The 22,888-nt window shown below is 63.0% G+C and overlaps 5 non-coding genes and 1 pseudogene across 5 annotated transcripts; all 6 read left to right on the top strand.

The window, feature by feature from the left end:
* The first annotated feature begins 964 nt into the window (after nt 1-964).
* On the top strand, nt 965-1,083 carry LOC142866828 (5S ribosomal RNA). Its single transcript, XR_012916658.1, has one exon. It is a non-coding gene; the product is annotated as a 5S ribosomal RNA (ribosomal RNA).
* A 3,809-nt stretch (nt 1,084-4,892) lies between these two features.
* LOC142866826 (5S ribosomal RNA) lies at nt 4,893-5,011 on the top strand. The gene has a single exon (XR_012916656.1). It is a non-coding gene; the product is annotated as a 5S ribosomal RNA (ribosomal RNA).
* Nucleotides 5,012-8,799: 3,788 nt separating this feature from the next.
* LOC142866825 (5S ribosomal RNA) lies at nt 8,800-8,918 on the top strand. The gene has a single exon (XR_012916655.1). It is a non-coding gene; the product is annotated as a 5S ribosomal RNA (ribosomal RNA).
* Nucleotides 8,919-12,702: 3,784 nt separating this feature from the next.
* Nucleotides 12,703-12,824, top strand: LOC142866892 (uncharacterized; annotated as a pseudogene).
* Nucleotides 12,825-16,607: 3,783 nt separating this feature from the next.
* On the top strand, nt 16,608-16,726 carry LOC142866824 (5S ribosomal RNA). Its single transcript, XR_012916653.1, has one exon. It is a non-coding gene; the product is annotated as a 5S ribosomal RNA (ribosomal RNA).
* Nucleotides 16,727-20,512: 3,786 nt separating this feature from the next.
* Nucleotides 20,513-20,631, top strand: LOC142866823 (5S ribosomal RNA). The gene has a single exon (XR_012916652.1). It is a non-coding gene; the product is annotated as a 5S ribosomal RNA (ribosomal RNA).
* Nucleotides 20,632-22,888: the final 2,257 nt, after the last annotated feature.

Here is a 22,888-nt window from a genome sequence, read left to right as displayed (position 1 = left end):
CCGGGCGGGCTACCGGTGTCTCTGTTTGCTCGTTTCTTTCTTCCATTTCGGGAAAGTCTTCCTTGCTGGGTGTGGAAATCTCCTATGCCTTCCCTCGCCTATTCTGTCAGCTTTCAAATTCTCTTTCAGTTGCCACCCTCACAGATGGATTAGGAAACTCTTTCCGGTGCACTCATTAGTGAAATGACCTCCAGGAAGCTGGAATCCAATATCTAATGGCCGATTTTTAGCGAGTCCACACGCCAGGGTGGTCGGGGTCCAATGCAGCCCCGGCCAGGCCCAGGCCCCTTGGACTGGGCCACAGGAGGACACGGAGGAGGGTCCCGGCCCCCACGAAGCGGTGCCGGCAGTTCTCCACGGGCTTGGGCGTTTTCCAGAGGTAGGAGATGGAGGGGACTGATTTCTTCAGCGCCCCCCAAACCACGCCACCCCACCCCACCCATGGGACACATCCCCAGAGAGAGACGCCCCATACACTGGCTGTGCCCCAGCCCTGGCCCGGGGGAATAGGCGGCAGCCCACCCACAGGGCGAGGGGGGGGGCGCAGCTGAAAGGGGTTGTGGGGGAGGGCGGCCCCTGGCTGGGGTCAAAGGGCGAGCGTCCCGCGTGCGCAGTCAGCGGCAGGCAGCGACGCGCTGGGGGTGGGCAGCGGGTAGGTGAAGGAGGCCGGGCGAGGAGACGAGGGAGGCTGGGAGGGCTCCACCTTGGCGAGTCCAGCCGTGGAGGCGCATCTTGTGTGAGTGTGAGTGAGTGTGAGTGTGTGTGTGTGTGTATACAGAGACAGCCCCCCGCCCCGCCCTGCCCCGCCCCGCCCCGCCCATCACCCCCGTCCCTGGGAGCCCGCGGGACCCGGCCGGCGAACTCAACCGGCCCGGCCCGGCGCGGGGCCTGGGGCGGGAGGCGGCGGCGGGGAAGCCCAGAGAGGCTCGGCTTCTTGAGCGGGGCAGGGGCGCCCTCCGCCGCCGTCTAGGGCCACACCACCCTGAACGCCCCCGATCTCGTCTGGTCTCGGAAGCTAAGCAGGGTCGGGCCCGGTTAGTACTTGGATGGGAGACCGCCTGGGAATACCGGGTGCCACAGGCTGCTGCTTTTTTTTTTTTTTTTTTTTTGCCTCTTGTTCTGTCCCCTTTCTGGGAGCGCGGCGGCGGCCCGGGGTGGGGGTCACCCCCACCCTCAGCGCCCGCCCGCGGTGCCTGGCGCCCCAGCCCGCACCGTGGGGCCTCCTCTTGTCCCAAGCCGCGACACCGCCGCCACGCGGCAGCATGCGTGGCATCTGGACTGTCAGGTCTCAGACCAAAGGTCTGCTCTGTGGGAACCGACACGCTGGAGGAAACCTTGAGAGTCTGAGAGGGGAGGGAGTTCCAGAAGAAGGCCAGGATGTCATTTTGAGGGAGTATGTGACCAGAACTCGTCCCGTTGCTTTTGGGGTTCTATGGGCTACACGCAGGAATCTTTGGTGGTGGCACCTGATGTTGGGGGATCCGGAGTCACACCCAGACCTGCTCCACAGGCCTCCTTTTACTTTTCTCTTCGGATTCATTATTTTTAAAAAGTGTCTCTTACCTCTATGATTGCATTTTCTTTTCTCTCTCTCTTCAAGCAGATGATGGGAGTACAAGTATTCAGGTGACATGTGTTGCCCGTGCCCCCCTCCCCCCTGTGTTCTTTTTTTTTTTTTTTTTTTGAGACAGAGTCTCGTTTTGCTGCCCAGGCTAGAGTGAGTGCCATGGCGTCAGCCTAGCTCACAGCAACCTCAATCTCCGGGCTCAAGCAATCCTGCTGCCTCAGCCTCCCGAGTAGTTGGGACTACAGGCATGCACCACCACGCCCGGCTGTGTTTTTCTATATATATTAGTTGGCCAATTAATTTCTTTCTATTTTTAGTAGAGACGGGGTCTCGCTCTTGCTCAGGCTGGTTTCGAACTCCTGACCTGGAGCAATCCGCCCGCCTCGGCCTCCCAGAGAGCTAGGATTACAGGCGTGAGCCACCGCGCCCGGCCCCCCCTGTGTTCTTATTCATATACCTCTCATGTTGTTCCAGCGTATTGTGGGGGTACCAATGTTAAGGTCGGGTGCCTTGCCCTCTCCAAGCCTCCCCCCTCGGGTCAGAGCTTCAAGTGCGCCCATCCCCCAGTCGGTGCGCACCCACCCCATGCCTAATGGATGTGTATGCCCCTCCCCTCCCCCCACACGCCCGACACCCACCCGATGAAGGTGATTCCTCTCTGTCCACTTAGGCGTCCATCCGTTCGTACCAATTTGCCGGTGAGCGCGCTCACGTGGTGCTCGTGTGTCCATTCTTGGGATACCTGGCCTACTGGAACGGGTTCCAGCTCTGGCCAGGAGAACACGAGAGGCGCCCTCTCACCGCTGCTCCTCACAGCCGAATGGCACTCCGTGGTGTCCACGCGCCACATTTTATTCATGCACTCCTGGATGGATGGGCACTCGGGTCGCTTCCACGTCTTTGCGATTGTGAATTGTGCCCTAACTGTCACCCTAACCCTTACCCAGCCCGTCTCCACTGCCCCTGCCTGACGCACTCCTCCCCGGCCAGGCCCGTCACTGTCCTGGGCCCCCGCCTGACCGGCTCCTCCCCGCCCGGCCTGTCACCGTCCTCTGCCCCTGCCTGACATGCTCCTTCCCGCCCGCCCGGCCTCTCACCGTCCTCGGCCCCTGCCTGACCGGCTCCTCCGTCGCCTGGGCCTTCCAAGGGCTTGGTGTGGACGCTGCTTCCAGGAAGCCCTCCAGAAACCCGGCAGCAGGGTGGCCGCAGCAGTCTCCAGCAGCCGTCCCTAAGTCGCGTGAGTGCGGGGGACGTGCCCCCGCTGTGCCGCGGGGGCCCAGCCTGGTGTCTTCCCTGAGGCCCTGCGGCTGGCTGCCGGCTGGGCTGCCCCTCCCCGCAAGGGGAGAGCCGCGGAGGTGGGGACCGCCTCCTGATGGGGACGTACACGCAGCTCTCCACGTCGGATTCCGGGGCTCTCTGTCCTGCCCGAAGGCCCAGCTGGCCTGCGGGTCCTTAGAGTGGCAAAAACATCCGAAAACTGAGATTGAGGGTCCGGTGGGTGTCTGCACTTTTGTGCTGGGCACCCCAGGGAGGCCCGGGGGCTGGCTGGACAACGTGGTCTGCTGGGCGGGGGGGTTGGAGGAGCAACTGATGCCCTTTGCACTTCGGGTAGCAAGAGTCTGAGGTGTCTCTGAGCCCTGTGCCCTGTGGGGGGGGGGGCGGGGGGGAGGAGGAGGAGGAGGAGGAGGAGGAGGAGGAGGTGGGAAGGGCCGGGGCCTGCAGTCCTGTTCCCGGGGTGGCACGGCAAGTGGCCTCTTCCACAGGCTGCTTGGCCTGGGCTCCCTGCACCTGGGCCTTTGGAGGACCGGCCCTGTGCTTGCCAACACTTCCTGCAGGGACCCAGAGCTGGGAGGTGGCATCTCTCAGCCCTGGGTCGGGCAGAGCCCCAGCAGGCCATGCCCACAACCTCTCTCAGCACCGGTCCCCCAGAAGGCTCCTTTGGGACCAGGATTCTCTTGCGGTGACTCTTTAAGGTCTGGCCCCTGGATGGAGGGGCACCAGGAGTAGAGGAGCAGGAAGGGGAAGGGGGTGGCCATGCGAGGGGACACTTTGAGGCCGAGTCCCAGCTTCAGCCTGATCCTCCTGGGAACCCCGCTCTGAGACAAGGAGCCGGGCTTCGCATTCCCACAGCAGCCAGTCGTGGGCTGAGGACACCTGGGGCGTTGGGAACTCCCTGGCTTCTCCTTGGTTTAACATCTGGAGCTGCTTGTGAATCGCGCCGCCACACACACCCGAGCGCAGGTGTCTTCCGCACAGACTGCGGGCCTCGCTCTTCTGAATGCCGCTAGCTCGCCACCCACCCACGGGTGAACCTGGTCAGGGTGCTTTCTCTAAGGGGCAGACTCTTTTCCGGGCGGGCTACCGGTGTCTCTGTTTGCTCGTTTCTTTCTTCCATTTCGGGAAAGTCTTCCTTGCTGGGTGTGGAAATCTCCTATGCCTTCCCTCGCCTATTCTGTCAGCTTTCAAATTCTCTTTCAGTTGCCACCCTCACAGATGGATTAGGAAACTCTTTCCGGTGCACTCATTAGTGAAATGACCTCCAGGAAGCTGGAATCCAATATCTAATGGCCGATTTTTAGCGAGTCCACACGCCAGGGTGGTCGGGGTCCAATGCAGCCCCGGCCAGGCCCAGGCCCCTTGGACTGGGCCACAGGAGGACACGGAGGAGGGTCCCGGCCCCCACGAAGCGGTGCCGGCAGTTCTCCACGGGCTTGGGCGTTTTCCAGAGGTAGGAGATGGAGGGGACTGATTTCTTCAGCGCCCCCCAAACCACGCCACCCCACCCCACCCATGGGACACATCCCCAGAGAGAGACGCCCCATACACTGGCTGTGCCCCAGCCCTGGCCCGGGGGAATAGGCGGCAGCCCACCCACAGGGCGAGGGGGGGGGCGCAGCTGAAAGGGGTTGTGGGGGAGGGCGGCCCCTGGCTGGGGTCAAAGGGCGAGCGTCCCGCGCGTGCGCAGTCAGCGGCAGGCAGCGACGCGCTGGGGGTGGGCAGCGGGTAGGTGAAGGAGGCCGGGCGAGGAGACGAGGGAGGCTGGGAGGGCTCCACCTTGGCGAGTCCAGCCGTGGAGGCGCATCTTGTGTGAGTGTGAGTGAGTGTGAGTGTGTGTGTGTGTGTATACAGAGACAGCCCCCCGCCCCGCCCCGCCCCGCCCCGCCCCGCCCCGCCCCGCCCATCAACCCCGTCCCTGGGAGCCCGCGGGACCCGGCCGGCGAACTCAACCGGCCCGGCCCGGCGCGGGGCCTGGGGCGGGAGGCGGCGGCGGGGAAGCCCAGAGAGGCTCGGCTTCTTGAGCGGGGCAGGGGCGCCCTCCGCCGCCGTCTAGGGCCACACCACCCTGAACGCCCCCGATCTCGTCTGGTCTCGGAAGCTAAGCAGGGTCGGGCCCGGTTAGTACTTGGATGGGAGACCGCCTGGGAATACCGGGTGCCACAGGCTGCTGCTTTTTTTTTTTTTTTTTTTTTGCCTCTTGTTCTGTCCCCTTTCTGGGAGCGCGGCGGCGGCCCGGGGTGGGGGTCACCCCCACCCTCAGCGCCCGCCCGCGGTGCCTGGCGCCCCAGCCCGCACCGTGGGGCCTCCTCTTGTCCCAAGCCGCGACACCGCCGCCACGCGGCAGCATGCGTGGCATCTGGACTGTCAGGTCTCAGACCAAAGGTCTGCTCTGTGGGAACCGACACGCTGGAGGAAACCTTGAGAGTCTGAGAGGGGAGGGAGTTCCAGAAGAAGGCCAGGATGTCATTTTGAGGGAGTATGTGACCAGAACTCGTCCCGTTGCTTTTGGGGTTCTATGGGCTACACGCAGGAATCTTTGGTGGTGGCACCTGATGTTGGGGGATCCGGAGTCACACCCAGACCTGCTCCACAGGCCTCCTTTTACTTTTCTCTTCGGATTCATTATTTTTAAAAAGTGTCTCTTACCTCTAGGATTGCATTTTCTTTTCTCTCTCTCTTCAAGCAGATGATGGGAGTACAAGTATTCAGGTGACATGTGTTGCCCGTGCCCCCCTCCCCCCTGTGTTCTTTTTTTTTTTTTTTTTTGAGACAGAGTCTCGTTTTGCTGCCCAGGCTAGAGTGAGTGCCATGGCGTCAGCCTAGCTCACAGCAACCTCAATCTCCGGGCTCAAGCAATCCTGCTGCCTCAGCCTCCCGAGTAGTTGGGACTACAGGCATGCACCACCACGCCCGGCTGTGTTTTTCTATATATATTAGTTGGCCAATTAATTTCTTTCTATTTTTAGTAGAGACGGGGTCTCGCTCTTGCTCAGGCTGGTTTCGAACTCCTGACCTGGAGCAATCCGCCCGCCTCGGCCTCCCAGAGAGCTAGGATTACAGGCGTGAGCCACCGCGCCCGGCCCCCCCTGTGTTCTTATTCATATACCTCTCATGTTGTTCCAGCGTATTGTGGGGGTACCAATGTTAAGGTCGGGTGCCTTGCCCTCTCCAAGCCTCCCCCCTCGGGTCAGAGCTTCAAGTGCGCCCATCCCCCAGTCGGTGCGCACCCACCCCATGCCTAATGGATGTGTATGCCCCTCCCCTCCCCCCACACGCCCGACACCCACCCGATGAAGGTGATTCCTCTCTGTCCACTTAGGCGTCCATCCGTTCGTACCAATTTGCTGGTGAGCGCGCTCACGTGGTGCTCGTGTGTCCATTCTTGGGATACCTGGCCTACTGGAACGGGTTCCAGCTCTGGCCAGGAGAACACGAGAGGCGCCCTCTCACCGCTGCTCCTCACAGCCGAATGGCACTCCGTGGTGTCCACGCGCCACATTTTATTCATGCACTCCTGGATGGATGGGCACTCGGGTCGCTTCCACGTCTTTGCGATTGTGAATTGTGCCCTAACTGTCACCCTAACCCTTACCCAGCCCGTCTCCACTGCCCCTGCCTGACGCACTCCTCCCCGGCCAGGCCCGTCACTGTCCTGGGCCCCCGCCTGACCGGCTCCTCCCCGCCCGGCCTGTCACCGTCCTCTGCCCCTGCCTGACATGCTCCTTCCCGCCCGCCCGGCCTCTCACCGTCCTCGGCCCCTGCCTGACCGGCTCCTCCGTCGCCTGGGCCTTCCAAGGGCTTGGTGTGGACGCTGCTTCCAGGAAGCCCTCCAGAAACCCGGCAGCAGGGTGGCCGCAGCAGTCTCCAGCAGCCGTCCCTAAGTCGCGTGAGTGCGGGGGACGTGCCCCCGCTGTGCCGCGGGGGCCCAGCCTGGTGTCTTCCCTGAGGCCCTGCGGCTGGCTGCCGGCTGGGCTGCCCCTCCCCGCAAGGGGAGAGCCGCGGAGGTGGGGACCGCCTCCTGATGGGGACGTACACGCAGCTCTCCACGTCGGATTCCGGGGCTCTCTGTCCTGCCCGAAGGCCCAGCTGGCCTGCGGGTCCTTAGAGTGGCAAAAACATCCGAAAACTGAGATTGAGGGTCCGGTGGGTGTCTGCACTTTTGTGCTGGGCACCCCAGGGAGGCCCGGGGGCTGGCTGGACAACGTGGTCTGCTGGGCGGGGGGGTTGGAGGAGCAACTGATGCCCTTTGCACTTCGGGTAGCAAGAGTCTGAGGTGTCTCTGAGCCCTGTGCCCTGTGGGGGGGGGGGGCGGGGGGGAGGAGGAGGAGGAGGAGGAGGAGGAGGAGGAGGTGGGAAGGGCCGGGGCCTGCAGTCCTGTTCCCGGGGTGGCACGGCAAGTGGCCTCTTCCACAGGCTGCTTGGCCTGGGCTCCCTGCACCTGGGCCTTTGGAGGACCGGCCCTGTGCTTGCCAACACTTCCTGCAGGGACCCAGAGCTGGGAGGTGGCATCTCTCAGCCCTGGGTCGGGCAGAGCCCCAGCAGGCCATGCCCACAACCTCTCTCAGCACCGGTCCCCCAGAAGGCTCCTTTGGGACCAGGATTCTCTTGCGGTGACTCTTTAAGGTCTGGCCCCTGGATGGAGGGGCACCAGGAGTAGAGGAGCAGGAAGGGGAAGGGGGTGGCCATGCGAGGGGACACTTTGAGGCCGAGTCCCAGCTTCAGCCTGATCCTCCTGGGAACCCCGCTCTGAGACAAGGAGCCGGGCTTCGCATTCCCACAGCAGCCAGTCGTGGGCTGAGGACACCTGGGGCGTTGGGAACTCCCTGGCTTCTCCTTGGTTTAACATCTGGAGCTGCTTGTGAATCGCGCCGCCACACACACCCGAGCGCAGGTGTCTTCCGCACAGACTGCGGGCCTCGCTCTTCTGAATGCCGCTAGCTCGCCACCCACCCACGGGTGAACCTGGTCAGGGTGCTTTCTCTAAGGGGCAGACTCTTTTCCGGGCGGGCTACCGGTGTCTCTGTTTGCTCGTTTCTTTCTTCCATTTCGGGAAAGTCTTCCTTGCTGGGTGTGGAAATCTCCTATGCCTTCCCTCGCCTATTCTGTCAGCTTTCAAATTCTCTTTCAGTTGCCACCCTCACAGATGGATTAGGAAACTCTTTCCGGTGCACTCATTAGTGAAATGACCTCCAGGAAGCTGGAATCCAATATCTAATGGCCGATTTTTAGCGAGTCCACACGCCAGGGTGGTCGGGGTCCAATGCAGCCCCGGCCAGGCCCAGGCCCCTTGGACTGGGCCACAGGAGGACACGGAGGAGGGTCCCGGCCCCCACGAAGCGGTGCCGGCAGTTCTCCACGGGCTTGGGCGTTTTCCAGAGGTAGGAGATGGAGGGGACTGATTTCTTCAGCGCCCCCCAAACCACGCCACCCCACCCCACCCATGGGACACATCCCCAGAGAGTGACGCCCCATACACTGGCTGTGCCCCAGCCCTGGCCCGGGGGAATAGGCGGCAGCCCACCCACAGGGCGAGGGGGGGGCGCAGCTGAAAGGGGTTGTGGGGGAGGGCGGCCCCTGGCTGGGGTCAAAGGGCGAGCGTCCCGCGCGTGCGCAGTCAGCGGCAGGCAGCGACGCGCTGGGGGTGGGCAGCGGGTAGGTGAAGGAGGCCGGGCGAGGAGACGAGGGAGGCTGGGAGGGCTCCACCTTGGCGAGTCCAGCCGTGGAGGTGCATCTTGTGTGAGTGTGAGTGAGTGTGAGTGTGTGTGTGTGTGTATACAGAGACAGCCCCCCGCCCCGCCCCGCCCCGCCCATCAACCCCGTCCCTGGGAGCCCGCGGGACCCGGCCGGCGAACTCAACCGGCCCGGCCCGGCGCGGGGCCTGGGGCGGGAGGCGGCGGCGGGGAAGCCCAGAGAGGCTCGGCTTCTTGAGCGGGGCAGGGGCGCCCTCCGCCGCCGTCTAGGGCCACACCACCCTGAACGCCCCCGATCTCGTCTGGTCTCGGAAGCTAAGCAGGGTCGGGCCCGGTTAGTACTTGGATGGGAGACCGCCTGGGAATACCGGGTGCCACAGGCTGCTGCTTTTTTTTTTTTTTTTTTTTTGCCTCTTGTTCTGTCCCCTTTCTGGGAGCGCGGCGGCGGCCCGGGGTGGGGGTCACCCCCACCCTCAGCGCCCGCCCGCGGTGCCTGGCGCCCCAGCCCGCACCGTGGGGCCTCCTCTTGTCCCAAGCCGCGACACCGCCGCCACGCGGCAGCATGCGTGGCATCTGGACTGTCAGGTCTCAGACCAAAGGTCTGCTCTGTGGGAACCGACACGCTGGAGGAAACCTTGAGAGTCTGAGAGGGGAGGGAGTTCCAGAAGAAGGCCAGGATGTCATTTTGAGGGAGTATGTGACCAGAACTCGTCCCGTTGCTTTTGGGGTTCTATGGGCTACACGCAGGAATCTTTGGTGGTGGCACCTGATGTTGGGGGATCCGGAGTCACACCCAGACCTGCTCCACAGGCCTCCTTTTACTTTTCTCTTCGGATTCATTATTTTTAAAAAGTGTCTCTTACCTCTAGGATTGCATTTTCTTTTCTCTCTCTCTTCAAGCAGATGATGGGAGTACAAGTATTCAGGTGACATGTGTTGCCCGTGCCCCCCTCCCCCCTGTGTTCTTTTTTTTTTTTTTTTGAGACAGAGTCTCGTTTTGCTGCCCAGGCTAGAGTGAGTGCCATGGCGTCAGCCTAGCTCACAGCAACCTCAATCTCCGGGCTCAAGCAATCCTGCTGCCTCAGCCTCCCGAGTAGTTGGGACTACAGGCATGCACCACCACGCCCGGCTGTGTTTTTCTATATATATTAGTTGGCCAATTAATTTCTTTCTATTTTTAGTAGAGACGGGGTCTCGCTCTTGCTCAGGCTGGTTTCGAACTCCTGACCTGGAGCAATCCGCCCGCCTCGGCCTCCCAGAGAGCTAGGATTACAGGCGTGAGCCACCGCGCCCGGCCCCCCTGTGTTCTTATTCATATACCTCTCATGTTGTTCCAGCGTATTGTGGGGGTACCAATGTTAAGGTCGGGTGCCTTGCCCTCTCCAAGCCTCCCCCCTCGGGTCAGAGCTTCAAGTGCGCCCATCCCCCAGTCGGTGCGCACCCACCCCATGCCTAATGGATGTGTATGCCCCTCCCCTCCCCCCACACGCCCGACACCCACCCGATGAAGGTGATTCCTCTCTGTCCACTTAGGCGTCCATCCGTTCGTACCAATTTGCTGGTGAGCGCGCTCACGTGGTGCTCGTGTGTCCATTCTTGGGATACCTGGCCTACTGGAACGGGTTCCAGCTCTGGCCAGGAGAACACGAGAGGCGCCCTCTCACCGCTGCTCCTCACAGCCGAATGGCACTCCGTGGTGTCCACGCGCCACATTTTATTCATGCACTCCTGGATGGATGGGCACTCGGGTCGCTTTCCACGTCTTTGCGATTGTGAATTGTGCCCTAACTGTCACCCTAACCCTTACCCAGCCCGTCTCCACTGCCCCTGCCTGACGCACTCCTCCCCGGCCAGGCCCGTCACTGTCCTGGGCCCCCGCCTGACCGGCTCCTCCCGCCCGGCCTGTCACCGTCCTCTGCCCCTGCCTGACATGCTCCTTCCCGCCCGCCCGGCCTCTCACCGTCCTCGGCCCCTGCCTGACCGGTCCTCCGTCGCCTGGGCCTTCCAAGGGCTTGGTGTGGACGCTGCTTCCAGGAAGCCCTCCAGAAACCCGGCAGCAGGGTGGCCGCAGCAGTCTCCAGCAGCCGTCCCTAAGTCGCGTGAGTGCGGGGGACGTGCCCCCGCTGTGCCGCGGGGGCCCAGCCTGGTGTCTTCCCTGAGGCCCTGCGGCTGGGCTGCCGGCTGGGCTGCCCCTCCCCGCAAGGGGAGAGCCGCGGAGGTGGGGACCGCCTCCTGATGGGGACGTACACGCAGCTCTCCACGTCGGATTCCGGGGCTCTCTTCCTGCCCGAAGGCCCAGCTGGCCTGCGGGTCCTTAGAGTGGCAAAACATCCGAAAACTGAGATTGAGGTCCGGTGGGTGTCTGCACTTTTGTGCTGGGCACCCCAGGGAGGCCGGGGGCTGGCTGGACAACGTGGTCTGCTGGGCGGGGGGTTGGAGGAGCAACTGATGCCCTTTGCACTTCGGGTAGCAAGAGTCTGAGGTGTCTCTGAGCCCTGTGCCCTGTGGGGGGGGGGCGGGGGGGGAGGAGGAGGAGAGGAGGAGGAGGAGGAGGAGGTGGGAAGGGCCGGGGCCTGCAGTCCTGTTCCCGGGGTGGCACGGCAAGTGGCCTCTTCCACAGGCTGCTTGGCCTGGGCTCCCCTGCACCTGGGCCTTTGGAGGACCGGCCCCTGTGCTTGCCCAACACTTCCTGCAGGGACCCAGAGCTGGGAGGTGGCATCTCTCAGCCCTGGGTCGGGCAGAGCCCCAGCAGGCCATGCCCACAACCCTCTCAGCACCGGTCCCCCAGAAGGCTCCTTGGGACCAGGATTCTCTTGCGGTGACTCTTTAAGGTCTGGCCCCTGGATGGAGGGCACCAGGAGTAGAGGAGCAGGAAGGGGAAGGGGTGGCCATGCGAGGGGACACTTTGAGGCCGAGTCCCAGCTTCAGCCTGATCCTCCTGGGAACCCCGCTCTGAGACAAGGAGCCGGGCTTCGCATTCCCACAGCAGCCAGTCGTGGGCTGAGGACCCTGGGGGCGTTGGGAACTCCCTGGCTTCTCCTTGGTTTAACATTCTGGAGCTGCTTGTGAATCGCGCCGCCACACACACCCGAGCGCAGGTGTCTTCCGCACAGACTGCGGGCCCTCGCTCTTCCTGAATGCCGCTAGCTCGCCACCCACCCACGGGTGAACCTGGTCAGGGTGCTTTCTCTAAGGGGCAGACTCTTTTCCGGGCGGCTACCGGTGTCTCTGTTTGCTCGTTTCTTTCTTCCATTTCGGGAAAGTCTTCCTTGCTGGGTTGTGGAATTCTCCTATGCCTTCCCTCGCCTATTCTGTCAGCTTTCAAATTCTCTTTCAGTTGCCACCCTCACAGATGGGATTAGGAAACTCTTTCGGTGCACTCATTAAGTGAAATGACCTCCAGGAAGCTGGAATCCAATATCTAATGGCCGATTTTTAGCGAGTCCACACGCCAGGGTGGTCGGGGTCCAATGCAGCCCCGGCCAGGCCCAGGCCCCTTGGACTGGGCCACCAGGAGGACACGGAGGAGGGTCCCGGCCCCCACGAAGCGGTGCCGGCAGTTCTCCACGGGCTTGGGCGTTTTCCAGAGGTAGGAGATGGAGGGGACTGATTTCTTCAGCGCCCCCCCAAACCACGCCACCCCACCCCACCCATGGGACACATCCCAGAGAGAGACGCCCCATACACTGGCTGTGCCCCAGCCCTGGCCCGGGGGAATAGGCGGCAGCCCACCCACAGGGCGAGGGGGGGGGGGCGCAGCTGAAAGGGGTTGTGGGGGAGGGCGGGCCCCTGGCTGGGGTCAAAGGGCGAGCGTCCCGCGCGTGCGCAGTCAGCGGCAGGCAGGACGCGCTGGGGGTGGGCAGCCGGGTAGGTGAAGGAGGCCGGGCGAGGAGACGAGGGAGGCTGGGAGGGCTCCACCTTGGGAGTCCAGCCGTGGAGGTGCATCTTGTGTGGGTGTGAGTGAGTGTGAGTGTGTGTGTGTGTGTCTACAGAGACAGCCCCCCGCCCCGCCCCGCCCCGCCCATCAACCCCGTCCCTGGGAGCCCGCGGGACCCGGCCGGCGAACTCAACCGGCCCGGCCCGGCGCGGGGCCTGGGGCGGGAGGCGGCGGCGGGGAAGCCCAGAGAGGCTCGGCTTCTTGAGCGGGGCAGGGGCGCCTCCGCCGCAGTCTAGGGCCACACCACCCTGAACGCCCCCGATCTCGTCTGGTCTCGGAAGCTAAGCAGGGTCGGGCCCGGTTAGTACTTGGTTGGATGGGAGACCGCTGGGAATACCGGGTGCCACAGGCTGCTGCTTTTTTTTTTTTTTTTTTTTTTTTGCCTCTTGTTCTGTCCCCTTTCTGGGAGCGCGGCGGCGGCCCGGGGTGGGGGTCACCCCCACCCTCAGCGCCCGCCCGCGGTGCCTGGCGGCCCAGCCCGCACCGTGGGGCCTCCTCTTGTCCCAAGCCGCGACACCGCCGCCACGCGGCAGCATGCGTGGCATCTGGACTGTCAGGTCTCAGACCAAAGGTCTGCTCTGTGGGAACCGACACGCTGGAGGAAACCTTGAGGTTGAAGAGGGGAGGGAGTTCCAGAAGAAGGCCAGGCTGTCATTTTGAGGGAGTATGTGACCAGAACTCGTCCCGTTGCTTTTGGGGGTTCTATGGGCTACACGCAGAATCTTTGGTGGTGGCACCTGATGTTGGGGGATCCGGAGTCACACCCAGACCTGCTCCACAGGCTCCCCTTTTACTTTTCTCTTCGGATTCATTATTTTTAAAAAGTGTCTCTTACCTCTAGGATTGCATTTTCTTTTCTCTCTCTCTTCAAGCAGATGATGGGAGTACAAGTATTCAGGTGACATGTGTTGCCGTGCCCCCCTCCCCCCTGTGTTCTTTTTTTTTTTTTTTTTTGAGACAGAGTCTCGTTTTGGCGGCTAGAGTGAGTGCCATGGCGTCAGCCTAGCTCACAGCAACCTCAATCTCCGGGCTCAAGCAATCCTGCTGCCTCAGCCTCCCGAGTAGTTGGGACTACAGGCATGCACCACCACGCCCGGCTGTGTTTTTCTATATATATTAGTTGGCCAATTAATTTCTTTCTATTTTTAGTAGAGACGGGGTCTCGCTCTTGCTCAGGCTGGTTTCGAACTCCTGACCTGGAGCAATCCGCCCGCCTCGGCCTCCCAGAGAGCTAGGATTACAGGCGTGAGCCACCGCGCCCGGCCCCCCCTGTGTTCTTATTCATATACCTCTCATGTTGTTCCAGCGTATTGTGGGGGTACCAATGTTAAGGTCGGGTGCCTTGCCCTCTCCAAGCCTCCCCCCTCGGGTCAGAGCTTCAAGTGCGCCCATCCCCCAGTCGGTGCGCACCCACCCCATGCCTAATGGATGTGTATGCCCCTCCCCTCCCCCCACACGCCCGACACCCACCCGATGAAGGTGATTCCTCTCTGTCCACTTAGGCGTCCATCCGTTCGTACCAATTTGCTGGTGAGCGCGCTCACGTGGTGCTCGTGTGTCCATTCTTGGGATACCTGGCCTACTGGAACGGGTTCCAGCTCTGGCCAGGAGAACACGAGAGGCGCCCTCTCACCGCTGCTCCTCACAGCCGAATGGCACTCCGTGGTGTCCACGCGCCACATTTTATTCATGCACTCCTGGATGGATGGGCACTCGGGTCGCTTCCACGTCTTTGCGATTGTGAATTGTGCCCTAACTGTCACCCTAACCCTTACCCAGCCCGTCTCCACTGCCCCTGCCTGACGCACTCCTCCCCGGCCAGGCCCGTCACTGTCCTGGGCCCCCGCCTGACCGGCTCCTCCCCGCCCGGCCTGTCACCGTCCTCTGCCCCTGCCTGACATGCTCCTTCCCGCCCGCCCGGCCTCTCACCGTCCTCGGCCCCTGCCTGACCGGCTCCTCCGTCGCCTGGGCCTTCCAAGGGCTTGGTGTGGACGCTGCTTCCAGGAAGCCCTCCAGAAACCCGGCAGCAGGGTGGCCGCAGCAGTCTCCAGCAGCCGTCCCTAAGTCGCGTGAGTGCGGGGGACGTGCCCCCGCTGTGCCGCGGGGGCCCAGCCTGGTGTCTTCCCTGAGGCCCTGCGGCTGGCTGCCGGCTGGGCTGCCCCTCCCCGCAAGGGGAGAGCCGCGGAGGTGGGGACCGCCTCCTGATGGGGACGTACACGCAGCTCTCCACGTCGGATTCCGGGGCTCTCTGTCCTGCCCGAAGGCCCAGCTGGCCTGCGGGTCCTTAGAGTGGCAAAAACATCCGAAAACTGAGATTGAGGGTCCGGTGGGTGTCTGCACTTTTGTGCTGGGCACCCCAGGGAGGCCCGGGGGCTGGCTGGACAACGTGGTCTGCTGGGCGGGGGGGTTGGAGGAGCAACTGATGCCCTTTGCACTTCGGGTAGCAAGAGTCTGAGGTGTCTCTGAGCCCTGTGCCCTGTGGGGGGGGGGCGGGGGGGAGGAGGAGGAGGAGGAGGAGGAGGAGGAGGAGGTGGGAAGGGCCGGGGCCTGCAGTCCTGTTCCCGGGGTGGCACGGCAAGTGGCCTCTTCCACAGGCTGCTTGGCCTGGGCTCCCTGCACCTGGGCCTTTGGAGGACCGGCCCTGTGCTTGCCAACACTTCCTGCAGGGACCCAGAGCTGGGAGGTGGCATCTCTCAGCCCTGGGTCGGGCAGAGCCCCAGCAGGCCATGCCCACAACCTCTCTCAGCACCGGTCCCCCAGAAGGCTCCTTTGGGACCAGGATTCTCTTGCGGTGACTCTTTAAGGTCTGGCCCCTGGATGGAGGGGCACCAGGAGTAGAGGAGCAGGAAGGGGAAGGGGGTGGCCATGCGAGGGGACACTTTGAGGCCGAGTCCCAGCTTCAGCCTGATCCTCCTGGGAACCCCGCTCTGAGACAAGGAGCCGGGCTTCGCATTCCCACAGCAGCCAGTCGTGGGCTGAGGACACCTGGGGCGTTGGGAACTCCCTGGCTTCTCCTTGGTTTAACATCTGGAGCTGCTTGTGAATCGCGCCGCCACACACACCCGAGCGCAGGTGTCTTCCGCACAGACTGCGGGCCTCGCTCTTCTGAATGCCGCTAGCTCGCCACCCACCCACGGGTGAACCTGGTCAGGGTGCTTTCTCTAAGGGGCAGACTCTTTTCCGGGCGGGCTACCGGTGTCTCTGTTTGCTCGTTTCTTTCTTCCATTTCGGGAAAGTCTTCCTTGCTGGGTGTGGAAATCTCCTATGCCTTCCCTCGCCTATTCTGTCAGCTTTCAAATTCTCTTTCAGTTGCCACCCTCACAGATGGATTAGGAAACTCTTTCCGGTGCACTCATTAGTGAAATGACCTCCAGGAAGCTGGAATCCAATATCTAATGGCCGATTTTTAGCGAGTCCACACGCCAGGGTGGTCGGGGTCCAATGCAGCCCCGGCCAGGCCCAGGCCCCTTGGACTGGGCCACAGGAGGACACGGAGGAGGGTCCCGGCCCCCACGAAGCGGTGCCGGCAGTTCTCCACGGGCTTGGGCGTTTTCCAGAGGTAGGAGATGGAGGGGACTGATTTCTTCAGCGCCCCCCAAACCACGCCACCCCACCCCACCCATGGGACACATCCCCAGAGAGAGACGCCCCATACACTGGCTGTGCCCCAGCCCTGGCCCGGGGGAATAGGCGGCAGCCCACCCACAGGGCGAGGGGGGGGCGCAGCTGAAAGGGGTTGTGGGGGAGGGCGGCCCCTGGCTGGGGTCAAAGGGCGAGCGTCCCGCGCGTGCGCAGTCAGCGGCAGGCAGCGACGCGCTGGGGGTGGGCAGCGGGTAGGTGAAGGAGGCCGGGCGAGGAGACGAGGGAGGCTGGGAGGGCTCCACCTTGGCGAGTCCAGCCGTGGAGGTGCATCTTGTGTGAGTGTGAGTGAGTGTGAGTGTGTGTGTGTGTGTATACAGAGACAGCCCCCCGCCCCGCCCCGCCCCGCCCATCAACCCCGTCCCTGGGAGCCCGCGGGACCCGGCCGGCGAACTCAACCGGCCCGGCCCGGCGCGGGGCCTGGGGCGGGAGGCGGCGGCGGGGAAGCCCAGAGAGGCTCGGCTTCTTGAGCGGGGCAGGGGCGCCCTCCGCCGCCGTCTAGGGCCACACCACCCTGAACGCCCCCGATCTCGTCTGGTCTCGGAAGCTAAGCAGGGTCGGGCCCGGTTAGTACTTGGATGGGAGACCGCCTGGGAATACCGGGTGCCACAGGCTGCTGCTTTTTTTTTTTTTTTTTTTTTTGCCTCTTGTTCTGTCCCCTTTCTGGGAGCGCGGCGGCGGCCCGGGGTGGGGGTCACCCCCACCCTCAGCGCCCGCCCGCGGTGCCTGGCGCCCCAGCCCGCACCGTGGGGCCTCCTCTTGTCCCAAGCCGCGACACCGCCGCCACGCGGCAGCATGCGTGGCATCTGGACTGTCAGGTCTCAGACCAAAGGTCTGCTCTGTGGGAACCGACACGCTGGAGGAAACCTTGAGAGTCTGAGAGGGGAGGGAGTTCCAGAAGAAGGCCAGGATGTCATTTTGAGGGAGTATGTGACCAGAACTCGTCCCGTTGCTTTTGGGGTTCTATGGGCTACACGCAGGAATCTTTGGTGGTGGCACCTGATGTTGGGGGATCCGGAGTCACACCCAGACCTGCTCCACAGGCCTCCTTTTACTTTTCTCTTCGGATTCATTATTTTTAAAAAGTGTCTCTTACCTCTAGGATTGCATTTTCTTTTCTCTCTCTCTTCAAGCAGATGATGGGAGTACAAGTATTCAGGTGACATGTGTTGCCCGTGCCCCCCTCCCCCCTGTGTTCTTTTTTTTTTTTTTTTTGAGACAGAGTCTCGTTTTGCTGCCCAGGCTAGAGTGAGTGCCATGGCGTCAGCCTAGCTCACAGCAACCTCAATCTCCGGGCTCAAGCAATCCTGCTGCCTCAGCCTCCCGAGTAGTTGGGACTACAGGCATGCACCACCACGCCCGGCTGTGTTTTTCTATATATATTAGTTGGCCAATTAATTTCTTTCTATTTTTAGTAGAGACGGGGTCTCGCTCTTGCTCAGGCTGGTTTCGAACTCCTGACCTGGAGCAATCCGCCCGCCTCGGCCTCCCAGAGAGCTAGGATTACAGGCGTGAGCCACCGCGCCCGGCCCCCCCTGTGTTCTTATTCATATACCTCTCATGTTGTTCCAGCGTATTGTGGGGGTACCAATGTTAAGGTCGGGTGCCTTGCCCTCTCCAAGCCTCCCCCCTCGGGTCAGAGCTTCAAGTGCGCCCATCCCCCAGTCGGTGCGCACCCACCCCATGCCTAATGGATGTGTATGCCCCTCCCCTCCCCCCACACGCCCGACACCCACCCGATGAAGGTGATTCCTCTCTGTCCACTTAGGCGTCCATCCGTTCGTACCAATTTGCTGGTGAGCGCGCTCACGTGGTGCTCGTGTGTCCATTCTTGGGATACCTGGCCTACTGGAACGGGTTCCAGCTCTGGCCAGGAGAACACGAGAGGCGCCCTCTCACCGCTGCTCCTCACAGCCGAATGGCACTCCGTGGTGTCCACGCGCCACATTTTATTCATGCACTCCTGGATGGATGGGCACTCGGGTCGCTTCCACGTCTTTGCGATTGTGAATTGTGCCCTAACTGTCACCCTAACCCTTACCCAGCCCGTCTCCACTGCCCCTGCCTGACGCACTCCTCCCCGGCCAGGCCCGTCACTGTCCTGGGCCCCCGCCTGACCGGCTCCTCCCCGCCCGGCCTGTCACCGTCCTCTGCCCCTGCCTGACATGCTCCTTCCCGCCCGCCCGGCCTCTCACCGTCCTCGGCCCCTGCCTGACCGGCTCCTCCGTCGCCTGGGCCTTCCAAGGGCTTGGTGTGGACGCTGCTTCCAGGAAGCCCTCCAGAAACCCGGCAGCAGGGTGGCCGCAGCAGTCTCCAGCAGCCGTCCCTAAGTCGCGTGAGTGCGGGGGACGTGCCCCCGCTGTGCCGCGGGGGCCCAGCCTGGTGTCTTCCCTGAGGCCCTGCGGCTGGCTGCCGGCTGGGCTGCCCCTCCCCGCAAGGGGAGAGCCGCGGAGGTGGGGACCGCCTCCTGATGGGGACGTACACGCAGCTCTCCACGTCGGATTCCGGGGCTCTCTGTCCTGCCCGAAGGCCCAGCTGGCCTGCGGGTCCTTAGAGTGGCAAAAACATCCGAAAACTGAGATTGAGGGTCCGGTGGGTGTCTGCACTTTTGTGCTGGGCACCCCAGGGAGGCCCGGGGGCTGGCTGGACAACGTGGTCTGCTGGGCGGGGGGGTTGGAGGAGCAACTGATGCCCTTTGCACTTCGGGTAGCAAGAGTCTGAGGTGTCTCTGAGCCCTGTGCCCTGTGGGGGGGGGGCGGGGGGGAGGAGGAGGAGGAGGAGGAGGAGGAGGAGGAGGTGGGAAGGGCCGGGGCCTGCAGTCCTGTTCCCGGGGTGGCACGGCAAGTGGCCTCTTCCACAGGCTGCTTGGCCTGGGCTCCCTGCACCTGGGCCTTTGGAGGACCGGCCCTGTGCTTGCCAACACTTCCTGCAGGGACCCAGAGCTGGGAGGTGGCATCTCTCAGCCCTGGGTCGGGCAGAGCCCCAGCAGGCCATGCCCACAACCTCTCTCAGCACCGGTCCCCCAGAAGGCTCCTTTGGGACCAGGATTCTCTTGCGGTGACTCTTTAAGGTCTGGCCCCTGGATGGAGGGGCACCAGGAGTAGAGGAGCAGGAAGGGGAAGGGGGTGGCCATGCGAGGGGACACTTTGAGGCCGAGTCCCAGCTTCAGCCTGATCCTCCTGGGAACCCCGCTCTGAGACAAGGAGCCGGGCTTCGCATTCCCACAGCAGCCAGTCGTGGGCTGAGGACACCTGGGGCGTTGGGAACTCCCTGGCTTCTCCTTGGTTTAACATCTGGAGCTGCTTGTGAATCGCGCCGCCACACACACCCGAGCGCAGGTGTCTTCCGCACAGACTGCGGGCCTCGCTCTTCTGAATGCCGCTAGCTCGCCACCCACCCACGGGTGAACCTGGTCAGGGTGCTTTCTCTAAGGGGCAGACTCTTTTCCGGGCGGGCTACCGGTGTCTCTGTTTGCTCGTTTCTTTCTTCCATTTCGGGAAAGTCTTCCTTGCTGGGTGTGGAAATCTCCTATGCCTTCCCTCGCCTATTCTGTCAGCTTTCAAATTCTCTTTCAGTTGCCACCCTCACAGATGGATTAGGAAACTCTTTCCGGTGCACTCATTAGTGAAATGACCTCCAGGAAGCTGGAATCCAATATCTAATGGCCGATTTTTAGCGAGTCCACACGCCAGGGTGGTCGGGGTCCAATGCAGCCCCGGCCAGGCCCAGGCCCCTTGGACTGGGCCACAGGAGGACACGGAGGAGGGTCCCGGCCCCCACGAAGCGGTGCCGGCAGTTCTCCACGGGCTTGGGCGTTTTCCAGAGGTAGGAGATGGAGGGGACTGATTTCTTCAGCGCCCCCCAAACCACGCCACCCCACCCCACCCATGGGACACATCCCCAGAGAGAGACGCCCCATACACTGGCTGTGCCCCAGCCCTGGCCCGGGGGAATAGGCGGCAGCCCACCCACAGGGCGAGGGGGGGGCGCAGCTGAAAGGGGTTGTGGGGGAGGGCGGCCCCTGGCTGGGGTCAAAGGGCGAGCGTCCCGCGCGTGCGCAGTCAGCGGCAGGCAGCGACGCGCTGGGGGTGGGCAGCGGGTAGGTGAAGGAGGCCGGGCGAGGAGACGAGGGAGGCTGGGAGGGCTCCACCTTGGCGAGTCCAGCCGTGGAGGTGCATCTTGTGTGAGTGTGAGTGAGTGTGAGTGTGTGTGTGTGTGTATACAGAGACAGCCCCCCGCCCCGCCCCGCCCCGCCCATCAACCCCGTCCCTGGGAGCCCGCGGGACCCGGCCGGCGAACTCAACCGGCCCGGCCCGGCGCGGGGCCTGGGGCGGGAGGCGGCGGCGGGGAAGCCCAGAGAGGCTCGGCTTCTTGAGCGGGGCAGGGGCGCCCTCCGCCGCCGTCTAGGGCCACACCACCCTGAACGCCCCCGATCTCGTCTGGTCTCGGAAGCTAAGCAGGGTCGGGCCCGGTTAGTACTTGGATGGGAGACCGCCTGGGAATACCGGGTGCCACAGGCTGCTGCTTTTTTTTTTTTTTTTTTTTTTGCCTCTTGTTCTGTCCCCTTTCTGGGAGCGCGGCGGCGGCCCGGGGTGGGGGTCACCCCCACCCTCAGCGCCCGCCCGCGGTGCCTGGCGCCCCAGCCCGCACCGTGGGGCCTCCTCTTGTCCCAAGCCGCGACACCGCCGCCACGCGGCAGCATGCGTGGCATCTGGACTGTCAGGTCTCAGACCAAAGGTCTGCTCTGTGGGAACCGACACGCTGGAGGAAACCTTGAGAGTCTGAGAGGGGAGGGAGTTCCAGAAGAAGGCCAGGATGTCATTTTGAGGGAGTATGTGACCAGAACTCGTCCCGTTGCTTTTGGGGTTCTATGGGCTACACGCAGGAATCTTTGGTGGTGGCACCTGATGTTGGGGGATCCGGAGTCACACCCAGACCTGCTCCACAGGCCTCCTTTTACTTTTCTCTTCGGATTCATTATTTTTAAAAAGTGTCTCTTACCTCTAGGATTGCATTTTCTTTTCTCTCTCTCTTCAAGCAGATGATGGGAGTACAAGTATTCAGGTGACATGTGTTGCCCGTGCCCCCCTCCCCCCTGTGTTCTTTTTTTTTTTTTTTTTGAGACAGAGTCTCGTTTTGCTGCCCAGGCTAGAGTGAGTGCCATGGCGTCAGCCTAGCTCACAGCAACCTCAATCTCCGGGCTCAAGCAATCCTGCTGCCTCAGCCTCCCGAGTAGTTGGGACTACAGGCATGCACCACCACGCCCGGCTGTGTTTTTCTATATATATTAGTTGGCCAATTAATTTCTTTCTATTTTTAGTAGAGACGGGGTCTCGCTCTTGCTCAGGCTGGTTTCGAACTCCTGACCTGGAGCAATCCGCCCGCCTCGGCCTCCCAGAGAGCTAGGATTACAGGCGTGAACCACCGCGCCCGGCCCCCCCTGTGTTCTTATTCATATACCTCTCATGTTGTTCCAGCGTATTGTGGGGGTACCAATGTTAAGGTCGGGTGCCTTGCCCTCTCCAAGCCTCCCCCCTCGGGTCAGAGCTTCAAGTGCGCCCATCCCCCAGTCGGTGCGCACCCACCCCATGCCTAATGGATGTGTATGCCCCTCCCCTCCCCCCACACGCCCGACACCCACCCGATGAAGGTGATTCCTCTCTGTCCACTTAGGCGTCCATCCGTTCGTACCAATTTGCTGGTGAGCGCGCTCACGTGGTGCTCGTGTGTCCATTCTTGGGATACCTGGCCTACTGGAACGGGTTCCAGCTCTGGCCAGGAGAACACGAGAGGCGCCCTCTCACCGCTGCTCCTCACAGCCGAATGGCACTCCGTGGTGTCCACGCGCCACATTTTATTCATGCACTCCTGGATGGATGGGCACTCGGGTCGCTTCCACGTCTTTGCGATTGTGAATTGTGCCCTAACTGTCACCCTAACCCTTACCCAGCCCGTCTCCACTGCCCCTGCCTGACGCACTCCTCCCCGGCCAGGCCCGTCACTGTCCTGGGCCCCCGCCTGACCGGCTCCTCCCCGCCCGGCCTGTCACCGTCCTCTGCCCCTGCCTGACATGCTCCTTCCCGCCCGCCCGGCCTCTCACCGTCCTCGGCCCCTGCCTGACCGGCTCCTCCGTCGCCTGGGCCTTCCAAGGGCTTGGTGTGGACGCTGCTTCCAGGAAGCCCTCCAGAAACCCGGCAGCAGGGTGGCCGCAGCAGTCTCCAGCAGCCGTCCCTAAGTCGCGTGAGTGCGGGGGACGTGCCCCCGCTGTGCCGCGGGGGCCCAGCCTGGTGTCTTCCCTGAGGCCCTGCGGCTGGCTGCCGGCTGGGCTGCCCCTCCCCGCAAGGGGAGAGCCGCGGAGGTGGGGACCGCCTCCTGATGGGGACGTACACGCAGCTCTCCACGTCGGATTCCGGGGCTCTCTGTCCTGCCCGAAGGCCCAGCTGGCCTGCGGGTCCTTAGAGTGGCAAAAACATCCGAAAACTGAGATTGAGGGTCCGGTGGGTGTCTGCACTTTTGTGCTGGGCACCCCAGGGAGGCCCGGGGGCTGGCTGGACAACGTGGTCTGCTGGGCGGGGGGGTTGGAGGAGCAACTGATGCCCTTTGCACTTCGGGTAGCAAGAGTCTGAGGTGTCTCTGAGCCCTGTGCCCTGTGGGGGGGGGCGGGGGGGAGGAGGAGGAGGAGGAGGAGGAGGAGGAGGAGGTGGGAAGGGCCGGGGCCTGCAGTCCTGTTCCCGGGGTGGCACGGCAAGTGGCCTCTTCCACAGGCTGCTTGGCCTG

The sequence above is a fragment of the Microcebus murinus genome, unplaced genomic scaffold (assembly GCF_040939455.1).
Source record: "Microcebus murinus isolate Inina unplaced genomic scaffold, M.murinus_Inina_mat1.0 scaf007_hap2_Mmur4.0, whole genome shotgun sequence".
Taxonomy (NCBI): Eukaryota; Metazoa; Chordata; class Mammalia; order Primates; family Cheirogaleidae; genus Microcebus; species Microcebus murinus.
The sequence above is the reverse complement of the archived record's forward strand: the minus strand, read 5'-3'. Positions and strand labels throughout refer to the sequence as shown.